At 32.1% G+C, this 13,402-nt stretch overlaps 1 protein-coding gene across 2 annotated transcripts in view; it reads left to right on the forward strand.

Moving 5' to 3' along the window:
- Nucleotides 1-746: 746 nt before the first annotated feature.
- The window catches only part of LOC145724517 (uncharacterized), a 74,238-nt gene continuing 61,582 nt past the window's right edge, over nucleotides 747-13,402 (forward strand). For both annotated transcript variants that reach the window (XM_081972855.1, XM_081972856.1), the window contains exons 1-2: nucleotides 747-907; nucleotides 12,058-12,139. The gene's annotated coding sequence lies outside the window, so the exon portion shown is untranslated. The remainder of the gene's footprint in view (nucleotides 908-12,057; nucleotides 12,140-13,402) is intronic.

Genomic DNA, 13,402 nt, shown 5'->3' on the forward strand with positions numbered 1-13,402 from the left:
AGGGGGTAAATTGTTCAAAATGTAAATTTAGAGCAGTCATTCTTTTTCAATGGTAGAAACATCTTTCTGAAATGATAAAGATAAATTTTAAAATTCTAATTAGAGAAGTTATCCTTCCAACAGATGAAATAATACTTCATATAGTCTGTAAAGAAAGTTAGATTTGCAAACAGTGTAAAAAAATGAATTTTAAAATATTTTTTATTTAATGTCAAACCTGTAACTACAGGAAATCATTAATAAATTCCAGTAATAATACAGCGAAAACAGCTTGCATAGAAATACCATAGTGAAAATGATCCACTACCTAATAAGTATCATGAAAAATATTAATAGAATAGCCAAAGTTTAATCTAATGTTTTGAGGTTTTTTTCTTCCCGAAATACTCAACTCTAATTCAACTACTACTGTGCTTTACGTCGTTCAGGCAACTATAGTCTCGTGCGGAAAAGTATCACTTTCCGTCCTTGCAAGTAAATTAAACAATAATTATTTCTAAGTTTTTTAAATTAAAAAAATCGAATTGCTAAACATCAAAGGCGTCTTCTGGCCATACGTCGTGATAGTAGGTCGGCGAACACAACAATTATGTAACGACTTCTCGAGGTTTTGAGCGTTTCACTGTTTTGTTTAGTTTTACCAATGGTATTACGGCGTTCAACGCATTCCATAGGCGTTTTCGCGTCCCCTGATTATTACCATAAATCTTATTCTCGGTCAGGATATTTACATTTGTGAAAAATCAGTTTATAAGCCGATATCTCCGTAAATCCTTGAACGTGCTTATCACCAGTTTTTTTTTTTCGGATGCCGGTTTTGCTGGTCCCTTCGAATTTTCAGTGTGACCTTTTAACAGTTTCGACTTGGCAGTTTCACGTTAACTTACAGTTAAACCTTATACATTTGGTAAGTACTTGCTAATGTCAATTACAATAAAATTATTTATGTTTGTTGTTAGTAGTCGTGATTAAAATGCTAGGCTTGGTTGCGTTTTAATTACTGATGAATTGCTTTAACTTAAAGCTGTTTTGTTTAACTTAAAAGTTTTCTCAGTGATACGATTTTTCACAAAGTTAGCTTAATCTGTCCAGTTTCTAATATAATTAATTTTTCTGTTACAACCACTATTCTACAGGGTGTTTCTTGATGATAGGACAGTTAAACGTTCATACAGCCCGTTTTACGAGCCTCACCATGGGGAACTCGGTTATTTGAAGAGATACAACGAAATTTAAATTGGGGCAAATTTGAGCAATTAGCAGGCTATTAAAATGTCGCTTTAAAAATTCTGAGTACTTACGGAGATATCCGTAAAAAACTGAAATTTTGGAAATTAGTTTTTATTTTTTTACTAATTTCTTTGTGAAGATAATTGAAAACATAAGACCCTACCATTGCCACTTTTCCTCCTCTACAACGTGACAATATTAAATTTCAGTTCCGACGTTTCGGTATTTAGTTACCATCATCAACTTTGATTTCTCTTACAGGCGCCATAATGAATTTTTGCATTTTTGAAATTTGCTACTTTTTCTGATTACGGTGATGTGTCATATGATATGGTTCAAATTGGCAGTTTGTTGAAAATAACAGCTCAACAATTTTCTGTTAAACTTGACACTTCTTCACGTGACATCACTGACATTTTCAAACCGATGAGCATGTGACACTGTTAAATGACGTGACGGAATCCCCTCTGACTTTCTAATCAGTTTTTACACATTTTATCGCACCCTTCTGGGTCTTTCCTGATTAATTTGATGAGGTCGGTATCTAAAAATAAATTAAATTTTACTGTGTCATTTTTCCTCTTTTTCTAAGTAGCGTTATCATTAATGACATAAAAAGTCTCAGTTTTTTACAACCATCATCAGTTTTTTTAGGTTTTTCTTCAATCAAAAATGATAAATGCCTCAAAAATGATAAGTGAGAATGGTAAGGTGTCTTTTGTTTTCAGTTACCATATCAAATTAGTAAAAAAATAAAAACTAATTTCCAAAATTTCGGTTTTTTCGGATATCTCCTGAAGTACTAAGAATTTTTAAATTTTGAGAGCGGCATTTTAATCGACTCCTAATTGTTCAAATTTGCCCCAATTTAAACTTCTTTGTATCTCTTCAAATAACCGAGATCCGCATGGTGAGGCTCAAGACAAGTGTTTTTATAATACTCCCATAAAGTCACTGTTATCAGTTACTGGAAACACCCTTACAATACAAGAAAATATTAGTATAAAATTCAATATGTTCTTTAAAAACTTTTACTCTGTATGTCGGAAAAAAAATGTTTTTACGACCATGTAAAATGTTTAAATGTACTTTTCGACTTGAGTTTAGTTCAGAAAGACGTTTTTGGATGTACAGACTGCTAGCACTCTTTATACAAAAAAGTGGAATGGAATTGTTTATTTAAAAATAAAACATTCTTCTAAAAATCCGCATACCAATTTTTGTACTGATTTTCAACAATCACCACTGCAGATGTGGGTTAGAAATATGTACAGATAATCGTCATATTATCAGTAACACACTGCATTTGTTTCATTCTACGTCATTGTTAATGATAATAATTATTGTAAACACATCTTAATCTATTTCCGCGAAAAGTATCTTTTTTTTTGCTGCATATCTAAGAGACACGTGCTAATAATATTAAATAATCCGTTGACCCACGACTATTTTATTACCGAACTGATAATATTTGATGATTTTCGAGGAATTTGTTTTAATTCGTTTTTTGTATTGTTCTAAATCTAGTTCAGCGACTTCTGACTGTTGCGTCACTATCACCTGCAAAAAACGTATATCGGTAACTAAATGTGATATTGATTGATAGTCAAAATGATTATAGTTTTAGGTTATAACTTAAGGCAGGGGCTACAATAAATTATATATTAAGCTGGTGTTGTACTTCAACAGTATTGCCTTAAAATTGGAATTTTGATTGATGTAAAATACAAAAAAAGAAAGTTTGATATTTTTTGATTCTGTTGCTTAACCTAGACAGTTTTTGTTTTAATCAGTTTTTCTCTAAATATTGTCGTTATCGAGATATTGACTATTAAACCTTGGTTTTTTCACTATTTGGTAGGTTATAGCAGGTTAGAGATTATTATAGAGTAAAACGGTTTACATGTTTCTTGTTTTATGAGATCTATCTTACATTGGTATTTTAAAAATTTTCCAAAAAGCTTAGATTTTAAGTATTTTTTGTTTCATTGAAAATTATGAAAATGTCATCCTAAGATCTATATCAGCTTTAAATTTTTTTTTTTAATTTTGACATTTCAAAATACATTTTTTTTTTGTTACGGTGATATATCATGTGATATGGTTCAATCTTGCAATTTCGCAAAAATATGAGATAATTCAAAGTAATTGGCAATTTGTCATTGCAACTTTTTGCCCTTAAAAACATAACAATTTTTAATTACGATCCTATTTTTTAGCAGATTATAAAATTGCTATTTGACCTTATTTAAATGTTGTTCAACACTTTTTTGTTTGTTCGAATTTTAGGTTAGAATTTGAAAAAAAAAAAATGTGATCATTACTCAAAATCAATTTTTGACTTTCAATTTTCCATTTTTACCCTGTTTTTCCATTTTTTTAAAATAACTGATATCGTTTTTTAGTAACTGATATTTTTTTAAAGTAATGGATACCGTTGGAGGATCTAGAGTTATCTAAGATCCATTTGCAATATTTATTATTAATTTGACATTTTCGTCCTGCTCCTCCACCTTCTAAAATATACAAAACTTCCATCAAGCGTGTTTTTTCATGGCAAATATTTTTTGGAATATTTAGAGTCATCTAAGCTTGACTTGTAATCTTATAGATGTCATTTGTTAATTGTGGCTATTTTCTACAAAAAAAAGACCATTAATACTAATAATTCAGCGAATTGTACAAAAACTAAAAATTTAGATTTAGCCAAGATTGATTGTTACACAACAATTAAATAAGATCAAATTGTATTTTCTAATTTTGCTATAAAAAAGTAGGGTCGTATAAAAAAAGTTGATGATGGTTAATTTGTTAACAAAGACAAAAATTTAGAACATCAAATATGACGTTGTCATTTTAGAGCGAAAAAAAATTGCACTAAGTGTCAATTAAGTACTTAATTGTTACATTATCAATAAAAACAGAATTTTTGTTATATTCGCAACATTGCAAAACTGGACCTGATAAACCTGAAAACTGATGATAGTAACGAAAAACCGAAACGTCGGATCTCAAACATGATGATATTGCCACGTTGTATGTCAATATTTTCAGTTATCTAATCAAATAAATTAAGCAAATATACAGGGTAATTCAAATTCGACCCTCACCATTGGGATCTCAGAAACCATAAGATATACGAGAAAGTTTAAATTGGGGCAAAGTTGCGCAATATAAAGCTCAACCAAATGCTGTTTTAAAAATTTTGATTTTCCGAGTACTTCCGAAGATATCCGAAAAAAACTGAAAATTTGATTTTTTGTTTTTATTTATTTCTAACCTTATTTGAAGAGATATCCCAAAACTAAAAGCATCTTTTCATTGCCACTTTTTCCTAGCTATTCGATGATGGATACAAATTTGCCGCACGACGTATCGTTTTCTGTCAGTCATCATCAACTTTCTTTTTTCTTATGGGCGCCATATTGGATTTTTAGCCCACCAAATAGTACGTTTTATTCTGATTTTAGTGATGTATAATAACTTATGATTTGCTTCATAAATAACAAAATAATTCAATAAAAACTATTTTTACTTTAGTTATTGGCTTTGAGTTAATGGGCCCTTTTAAAAAATGTCATTGTTTGACAGTAGTTGTCAAACACGATAATTCCGACGATCATTAGAGCGTCAATCATAGTTAAAAATGTATCTAGAAAATAAACCCCCGCAGAAAATATTATTATACAAGCATTGTTGAACTATTTAGGTTAATCAGAAAAAGAGATTTGTTAGCATTATCTCTAACTTAAAAGGCTTATTTATGTTTCCAAGAGAAAGATCATCATTTTAGGAACTTAATTTTTTGCCAAATTTCAATTTTTTATAATGTTAAGTGCAAGTTTATAGTTATTTATTTTGGAAGTGACAAACCATTTTTTATTCATTCATATTTATTCGAGTGAATAAACCGGTTTAAGTCACGTGTACACCTTTGTGACTAAGTATGTTCAGGCCAAAAGTACTACCAAGTAATCTTCATAAAACGTCTCATTAACTCAAAGCTAACTAAGGTAAAATCTCTAAAAGCTCTAATGATCGTCCGAATTATCGTGTTTGACAAGTACTGTCAAATAATGACATTTTATGAAACGGCCCATTAACTCAAAGCCAATAACTAAAGTAAAAATAGTTTTTATTGAATTATTTTGTTATTTATGAAGCAAATCATAAGTTATTATACATCACTAAAATCAGAATAAAACGTACTATTTGGTGGGCTAAAAATCCAATATGGCGCCCATAAGAAAAAAGAAAGTTGATGATGGCTGCCAAAAAACGAAACGTCGTGTGGCAAATTTGAATCCATCATCGAATAGCTGAGAAAAAGTGGCAATGAAAAGGTGCTTTTAGTAGTGGAATATCTCTTCAAATAAGATTAAAAATAAATAAAAACAAAAAATCAAATTTTCAGTTTTTTTCGGATATCTTCGGAAGTACTCGGAAAATCGAAATTTTTAAAACTGCATTTGGTTGAGCTTTACATTGCGCAACTTTGCCCCAATTTAAACTTTCTCGTATCTCCTATAGTTTCCGAGATCCCAATGGTGAGGGTCGAATTTGAATTACCCTGTATAAAAACTAATTTCCAAAATTTTGTTTTTTTTCCGGATATCTCCGGAAGTAATTGGAATTTTTTAAATGTTTAAACGACAAAAGGTTGTCCAAAGTGCGCAACTTTACCTCCATTTCACCAACTCTAAATCTCTTACCGATTCCGAGATCCCCATATTCACACATGAATTTGTGGCACACTGTATAGTAAATCTACAATATTTGTGCAATAATAATGGATGGCCAAAATATTTAGAAAAAAAAAGTGAAAATTTTTTATCGAGAGGATAAGTTAGCCTATTAATCATTTTTGAGACGTTAATATGTGTGTGTCCCTGATATATTCAATCAAATCATTCTTGTTTAATTACCAAATACACCAAAATAATGTACAACTATTTGTAGTTGCCGCATAAACCATTACTTAAAGTGGATATTACTTAAAGTTTCATCAACATTTGCTATAAACCTCAATTCTCTCCATAAATTTAGTAATGTTTTGTTAAAACTTACACTCGAGCTTACACTATTTATGAAAATAAATTATTATTTATCAGAGTAGTAATTTTTATCAAGTGTGTTAAGTTTAATATGATGCTGATGAATTTTTTAACAGACATTGTTTAGTATATATTCATACCAGTTTGCGTTTAAGGAGAAGACAAATTAACCTGTTTCTCTTCGTCAAGTATATTATTAAGCCTGGTTACATGTATGGTGTGCTATTAATTGAAGCGCAAATTTATTTTAAAACAGTCAGGTGTTGTGAGGTGAGTGACTTAGGTGAAGAACGTACACGTTGACAGAAAGTGTAAGTGGAAATACCGGTAGGTATTTAAAATTACAGAAAATCTCGTTTTCTTCATGATGACAGTATACAGTTTGGAGTAAAAATTTGTATCAAACATTACTATTTTATGTCTTCTTTTTGTTCTTACGTTAGGACTGAGTCCTGTGTTTTCATCAATGATTAGCCAGGAGCAGTTGGGATGCTAAAGACCAGCTTTCATACCATCTTATAGGTGGTTTTCTCTTTCGCAATCTTTGCCAGCCGATCATCTGGCATTCTGTCCACGTGGTATCTCCATTCTCTTCTTCGGTTTTTTGCTCATCTCACTACATCTTGGATCTCCCATATTTTCCTTATTTCTTCATTTCCATTCCGGTCAAATAGCGTATGTCCTGTTATTTATCTTAGTGTTCGCATTTCTGTTGTTGTTCTCCGCTCTAGTTTCTATAGCGTATGCCATGACCGGTCCTACGCAAGTTTTGTATATTCTGACCTTACTTACCTTATCCTGATATTAATGATGCACATTAACTATTTTATATAACTATTTAAAGCTAACTCCCTAACTGATTCCATAATTAGCTATTTTTGTAATTGCATATCTACGATTTTATCAGTTTTCATGGCCTTAATGGGTAGTAAAAATCTAATTTGGTGAGGAATGACGCCATAACCCGATCGTTACTTAGGCTATTTACCCTGTAAATGAATAGCACGAAGGGGTAAAATATAGGTCAAAAGTTCTGAAAAATAATACTTTTTCTACTAGCTAACTACAAACGTTCTATTAATACATACTAACAAAAAAATCTACAAAACAAAATATGTCATGAAAACATGAAAGAATAGTCAATTTTACATTTTTGAATATTAACAATCATAAATCATTCCAGTGAAAAATTTTTTTTAATAATATTTAAATAATAATAATTGTGTCTGCATTGGAAAAATACATGTAAAATATAGGCTCGCATGTTTATTCTTTTTCCCATATTATACATGCGTGACAAAACACTGATATGCATTAATCGATTTAAAGTTATTTTAGTCTGAAGCTATTTCAAGCACAAATCATTTGATTAGCGTTTGACTAAAAATAAGATTTGTCTGCCAATATCTGCACATTCAGGGTTTTTTTGCACAATAGTACAGTTTTATTTAAAAATCTGTCCGCTAATAATAGAATGACATATAAACAGCTATAATGAATTTGCTCTAAATAGTTGCTAATCTATTTGAGTGCATCCAGTTAACTTCGTTACATTTAATGGATACAACGTGAAGTATTTGTTTTTGAAATTAGAAGGCACTGACACACAGTAGACTGAGTATAAATTTGTTTGAATTCTAAACTTTATTCATCCAAACAATTTTTTCTGTGAATAATGAGCTAATATTTGTCGTATCCAATTATTTTTTAATACATATCGTTCAGCATAATAATATCATCTATTTAAACAGTCATAATATATTATAAGATGTAATGTTTTGTTCTGATGGAGTATTCAAAAATACGGGGTGTTTTATTTAAAATAAGCAAGTTGGTACCTACTTTTGGTATAGAAAAAAATGTCATAACATTGAAAATATTTTAGCTGCATTAGACATTCTGACTTTGCTATGTGCCCAATTTTCCTATTTGTGAAATATGAAAGTTATCCGGGCTTATTCGGGCGTGGTTCAATGGAATTTCTTCCTCCTGACATTTTGTCCACATCTGCGGCGGACATTATCAAATGCGATGACGTCACGGTCGAAGTGCTCTTCCATACCTCTCGACGATGACTGCGTCAATATTCTTAGGCAGGGAATGCGGCCTCAGATAGATGGGTCAAGCAAGACTACTGCTTTTTACCCTCCCATCGCTGTAGACCAAAAGGATAGGTCTGGAAGGGGAAGTCGCTACAAGTCCAGGAATCTTCCCTTTTGGGACGTTCCCAGAGTTGCATCGGCGTCCTTTGTCATCAGCTCGTCCATCTCTGGTGGTCCTGGCAAACTATAGGATGTCCAAACAGCCGGCTTTCGTCGGTTTTGGGGAGTTGGGTTTGGTGAGTGGGAGATAAACCATCTCCCACTCACCCTTTTGCGTAGGCAAAGCGGAGGAAAGTGCCAGGAGTGCAGTCAGAGTCTTCAACTTCTCTTGTGCTCTGCTATTCGCATATTGACACTATGATTAGTCGTTCCAATATATACGGATCCACAGCTGCATGGAATCCTGTAAACTCCAGAAGCCGATAAAGGATCCTGTTTCTCCTTGGCCGATATGAGACTCTGTTGAATCGTGCGGGATGGTTTAAAGACCGTCTTGAGCTTGTGCTTCTCTAAAATCATACCAATCATATACGTGACCTTGTGTATGTATGGTAAGCAAGTCCAACCAACTTTCTTTGTTGTCTACGTAGTTCGATACTTCTTGGGCGAGTGGCTCTGTTGAATGGTTTTCTACTGAACTCTGATGGTTCGCAAATCTTGTCCGCTCCGATAGGGTTTTGATCACTGCTCCTTTTTGGCTAGGGTGATGATAAGATACACTATTAAGGTAACAATCCGTATGTGTTGGTTTTCGATACACCGTGTGGACCAATGTTCCATCAGATTTCCTCCTTATCACCAATACATCCAAGAAAGGTAGACATCCTTTTTTTCGGTCTCCATAGTAAATTGAATTCTTGGATTTATGGAGTTTAGATGTACATACAAAGAATTGCTGCAGTTCATCCTCACCGTGACTCTAAACTTCAAAGGTATCGTCAACGTATCGAAACCAGCACTTTGGTTTCTTTGGAGCGGTGGCCAGAGCATTTAGTTCGAATGTTTCCATAAAATAGTTTGCTATTACCGGACCGAGAGGGCTGCCCATTGCTACACCATCATTCTGTTTGAATAATTCACCTTGCGATTGGAAGTAAGTAAGTGGTTAGGCAGTGTCTGAACAATTTGGTGATGTCCAGTGGAAATTCTCGTTCTATCTGCTCCATAGCCGTTTTGATGGGTACTATAGTGAATAAATAAACAACATAAAAGTTCACAAGGACGTCACCAGGAGATAAAGTTAAGGCATGCAATTTGTCCACAAAATGTGCTGAGTCCTTTATGAAGCTGTCCTGTATGTAGGGCTTCTAACGATAGGTCTCAGTGGTACATCCGGCTTGTGTATTTTAGGTGTTTACCTAAAATACACAAGCCGGGCATGTTGGGTCACGTGGCAACTTCTTATAGGTTATGGGATCCTGAAAGGTTTCGATTTTCCGTTCGTAGTCTGTTGTTGATATGATCACTGTTGCGTTTCCTTTATCAGCAGGTAAAACGAGTATCTCTTTATCTTGATTGAGTGTTTTGAAAGTGAGATTTCTTTTTGGGAGCTTTGCTTGCTGCAGGATCCGTGAAGTTTCCGCTGTTATGTGCTCTGCTGTATGTATTGGCAGTATTCCATTTCCGTATTCCACTCTCCACATTTGCAATGATTTTCTCTACCGGCAGCTTTGCAGGTACTCTCGCAAAATTTCCTCCTTTGCTCAAAACACTTTGTACATCAGCAGATAGTTCTTTCTGAGTAAGGTTGACAATACGATTCTACGTTGTGTTTCTTCAGGTGAGGCTTCTATTAAATCCGATTGCCGGTTCTGTTGTGTCTTGTCTTCAAACTTCTTTTTTTGACGCTCTGTTGCTATGGCTTCAGTTTTACTCCTGCGTTCGTGTGTTAAACGGTCCACTTTCCCTTTCCCAGTCACTCTAATGTAATTCATTTGACAGGTGTAAGTTGATATCCAGAAATTTATGGTCATTGCGTGCCAAGTCCTTTTAATCCTGAGAAACTTTGGAGTGATCTTGGTGTCACGACATCAAAGTAGAAAAGCCAGTGAGCTCAATAGTTGAGCCTTCTTTTTACGTAGGCACCCCAGCTGTCGAATCATATCATCTGGATCACAAATAGAATAGTTTTCTGCGATCAAATAGAAATGTGCAAAAAAAATAGAAATTCGAGTTTTAAGCTCAGTTTGACAACGTTGCAGAACTGTACTTATCGTGAGTTTTAGAAAAATAGACGATTTGGCAACATTGAAACAATTCGCTATTAAGTTAATAGTGTGTTTGGCAACGTTGAAGAACTGTCTTATCCTTCGTCTCAGAAAAATAGTTGATTTGGTAACACTGCAACAATTTGATATTAAGTTAGCAGAATAGTCAGTTTGACTACATTTAAACAATTTGGTATGAAAAGTTTAAGTTAGTAGAATAGTCAGTTTGGCATCGTTTGGTACTAAATTAGCAAAATAGTCAGTTTGACAACATTGCAAATCTGTGATTATCGTTCATTTTAGGAAAATGGTCAATTTTGCAACATTGAAACAATTTGGTAATCAAAGTTTAGGAGAATAGTCAGTTTGGCAACGTGGCAGAACCGTAATTATGGTTCGTTTTAAAAAAAATGGTCGATGCGGCAATACTGCAACAATTTGATATTATGTTAGCAGAATAGTCAGTTTGGCAACGTTACAGAACTATTATACTTATCTCTACTGAATTATCGTTCGTTTTAGAATGGTCGATTTGACAACACTGCAACAAATTGATACCATGTTTGCAAAATAGTCAGTTTGGCAAGGTTGCCATCTGACAAATTTGGTACTAAATTAGCAATATGTTTAAATTGGCTTTTGTAAAAAAAACAAAGTGAATATTATTTATGCAGAAAATAAACTGAATAATTATTAATAAATCTGAAAATTCAGTTCTTCGATAAATATTACAAGATTCAAACTAAATTGGCCTGACGTAGCAATGCAATACAAAGATGTAATGAAAGGTGATGTTGGTTTCTTCATTTGTCAATTTCGAAACCATTACTTACCTTTTTTTACATTATATTACGTCATCTTATTACTCTTTGATTTTTGCTATACATGGTGTGATAATTGAATTATATGAATATAATCTCTCATCAATCTGTAACTGCCTATACTTATTCTGACCTACTTGTGACGCTAGTTGAAAACTACAACATTGACTCTTACAACAGCGTTCAAACTGGAAATGTGTATTTATACAGATACTGGCTGAATATATAAAGCATGGGGAATTAGGAATTTAGACGATGTACCTACAGAGTTGAAACAGAAAAATAAAAAAAACAAAGTAACAACAATATTTTCAAAAATCGTTCATTGCTGTATGACACTTTTTAGATTTTAGGTTACCTTTTGCTACTAAAAATTATTAATTAATAAAATTAATACTATGAATTGCAATTTTTGGTGTTATCCAAAAATCAATAATAAAAAATACATTTTATGTTTTCCAATACTGAAAAAGGTCGTTTCGAATTAAAAGTTGAAAGAAAAAGGAACAAGTGTCTGATCTAAATATTGAGGGTTATAAACGAGACAAATTGGTCATTAAAATGTGTGTTAAATTTCCATTTAAGACACTCTGTAGTTATAGTGTTTTGTTAGATATTGAATTAACTTTTACAATGTTTTTAGACTAGGTTAACGCGAAGGAATTGATTCCGAAAACAGGTCGTCCTATAGAAGTCCAGTGCATTTTGCAGCTACACTAGAAAAGGTAAGTAAATCTATTTATTGATTATTGATTGGGCTTTGTTTTATTTTTATAAAAAATACTAAAGTAATCTCTTATGTTATACAACGTTGCGCTTAGTAAGTAGAAGTACATCATTGTTGTTGTACAAAAAAAAGTCTAACGAATCTAGATCCGGAAATGTAGTCCAATTTTAAGTAATTGTTCAGAAAATTTGTTTACTTTTTGTATACAAGAAAGTGTTTAACAAAAATAAATCTGATCGATTAATTAGAATAGTTTGATTATTTCAAATGAGTTATACAGACATTGAAATTTAAAAATTATAGATAGGAATCCAATGATAAGAAATATAACTAAATAGAAAATCAATGCTGTTGACATATGACATATGTCAATGTGCCAAAACGGAGGTAACGTCATTCAACAATTGGTCACGTGACCACTCAAATCCGTTTTGGCACACTAACCCATGCCACTAATAAAGTTTATCTCTATCTTCATCCAGAAATTTCTATACTTGCGTAGTAAATCTATAAAACATAAGTCTACGGTTAGTTTCCTAATTTTCTATTCGACAAATTTTTCATCTTTTTTATTAATTTTTTATTTAATTTTTTTTGTTATGCGTTTGGTAAAATCATATGTTGATGCTTCATATAACATATTCACTAGTTGTGACACTTATTTTATCTTTTTGATTTTTTCTGATTGATTTTTCTTGCTTTATTTCTAAAAATGTGCTATAATTTTATTACTGGAATAACTGGAAAAATTGTGGCTCTCACTCTTTTGTGTTACGATTTTTGATTGCTATTTCAAATTTTTCTCATTCTTTTTTTTTCTAAAAATAAAATATTATTTCTTAATTACTTCTGCTAAACATGTTAGATTTTAACATTTTTATTCTTGCTAACCTTTTCTTCATTTCATCTTGATTATTTTTTTGTAACCTTGATTTTTTTTGAGTTTTTATTTTCTGAGAATGAGCAAAACGTTTTTAGAAATTTTATAATTTGACACATTCAAATACCTTTCTACCTAAATTGGTACATAAATCCAGGTTTTATTTGATTATCACCAGAGTTTCAAAGATTTACAAATAAATCTAAATTTTGAGAATTTTATTTTTTGTTCACTAATATTTTTACACTGAAAGTAATATTCTAGTAAATAAAATTGCTTTTAGATTGATCTTTTACCAGTTTGTAGTTTCAGCATACATCCACCTGGCGACACCTATTATTTGCTAGCCGAACTACAAAATCTATTTCTCCTGTTGCTTAA

This window comes from Ips typographus, linkage group LG2, assembly GCF_016097725.1.
Source record: "Ips typographus isolate SLU linkage group LG2, UJ_Ityp_2.0, whole genome shotgun sequence".
NCBI classification, from domain to species: domain Eukaryota; kingdom Metazoa; phylum Arthropoda; class Insecta; order Coleoptera; family Curculionidae; genus Ips; species Ips typographus.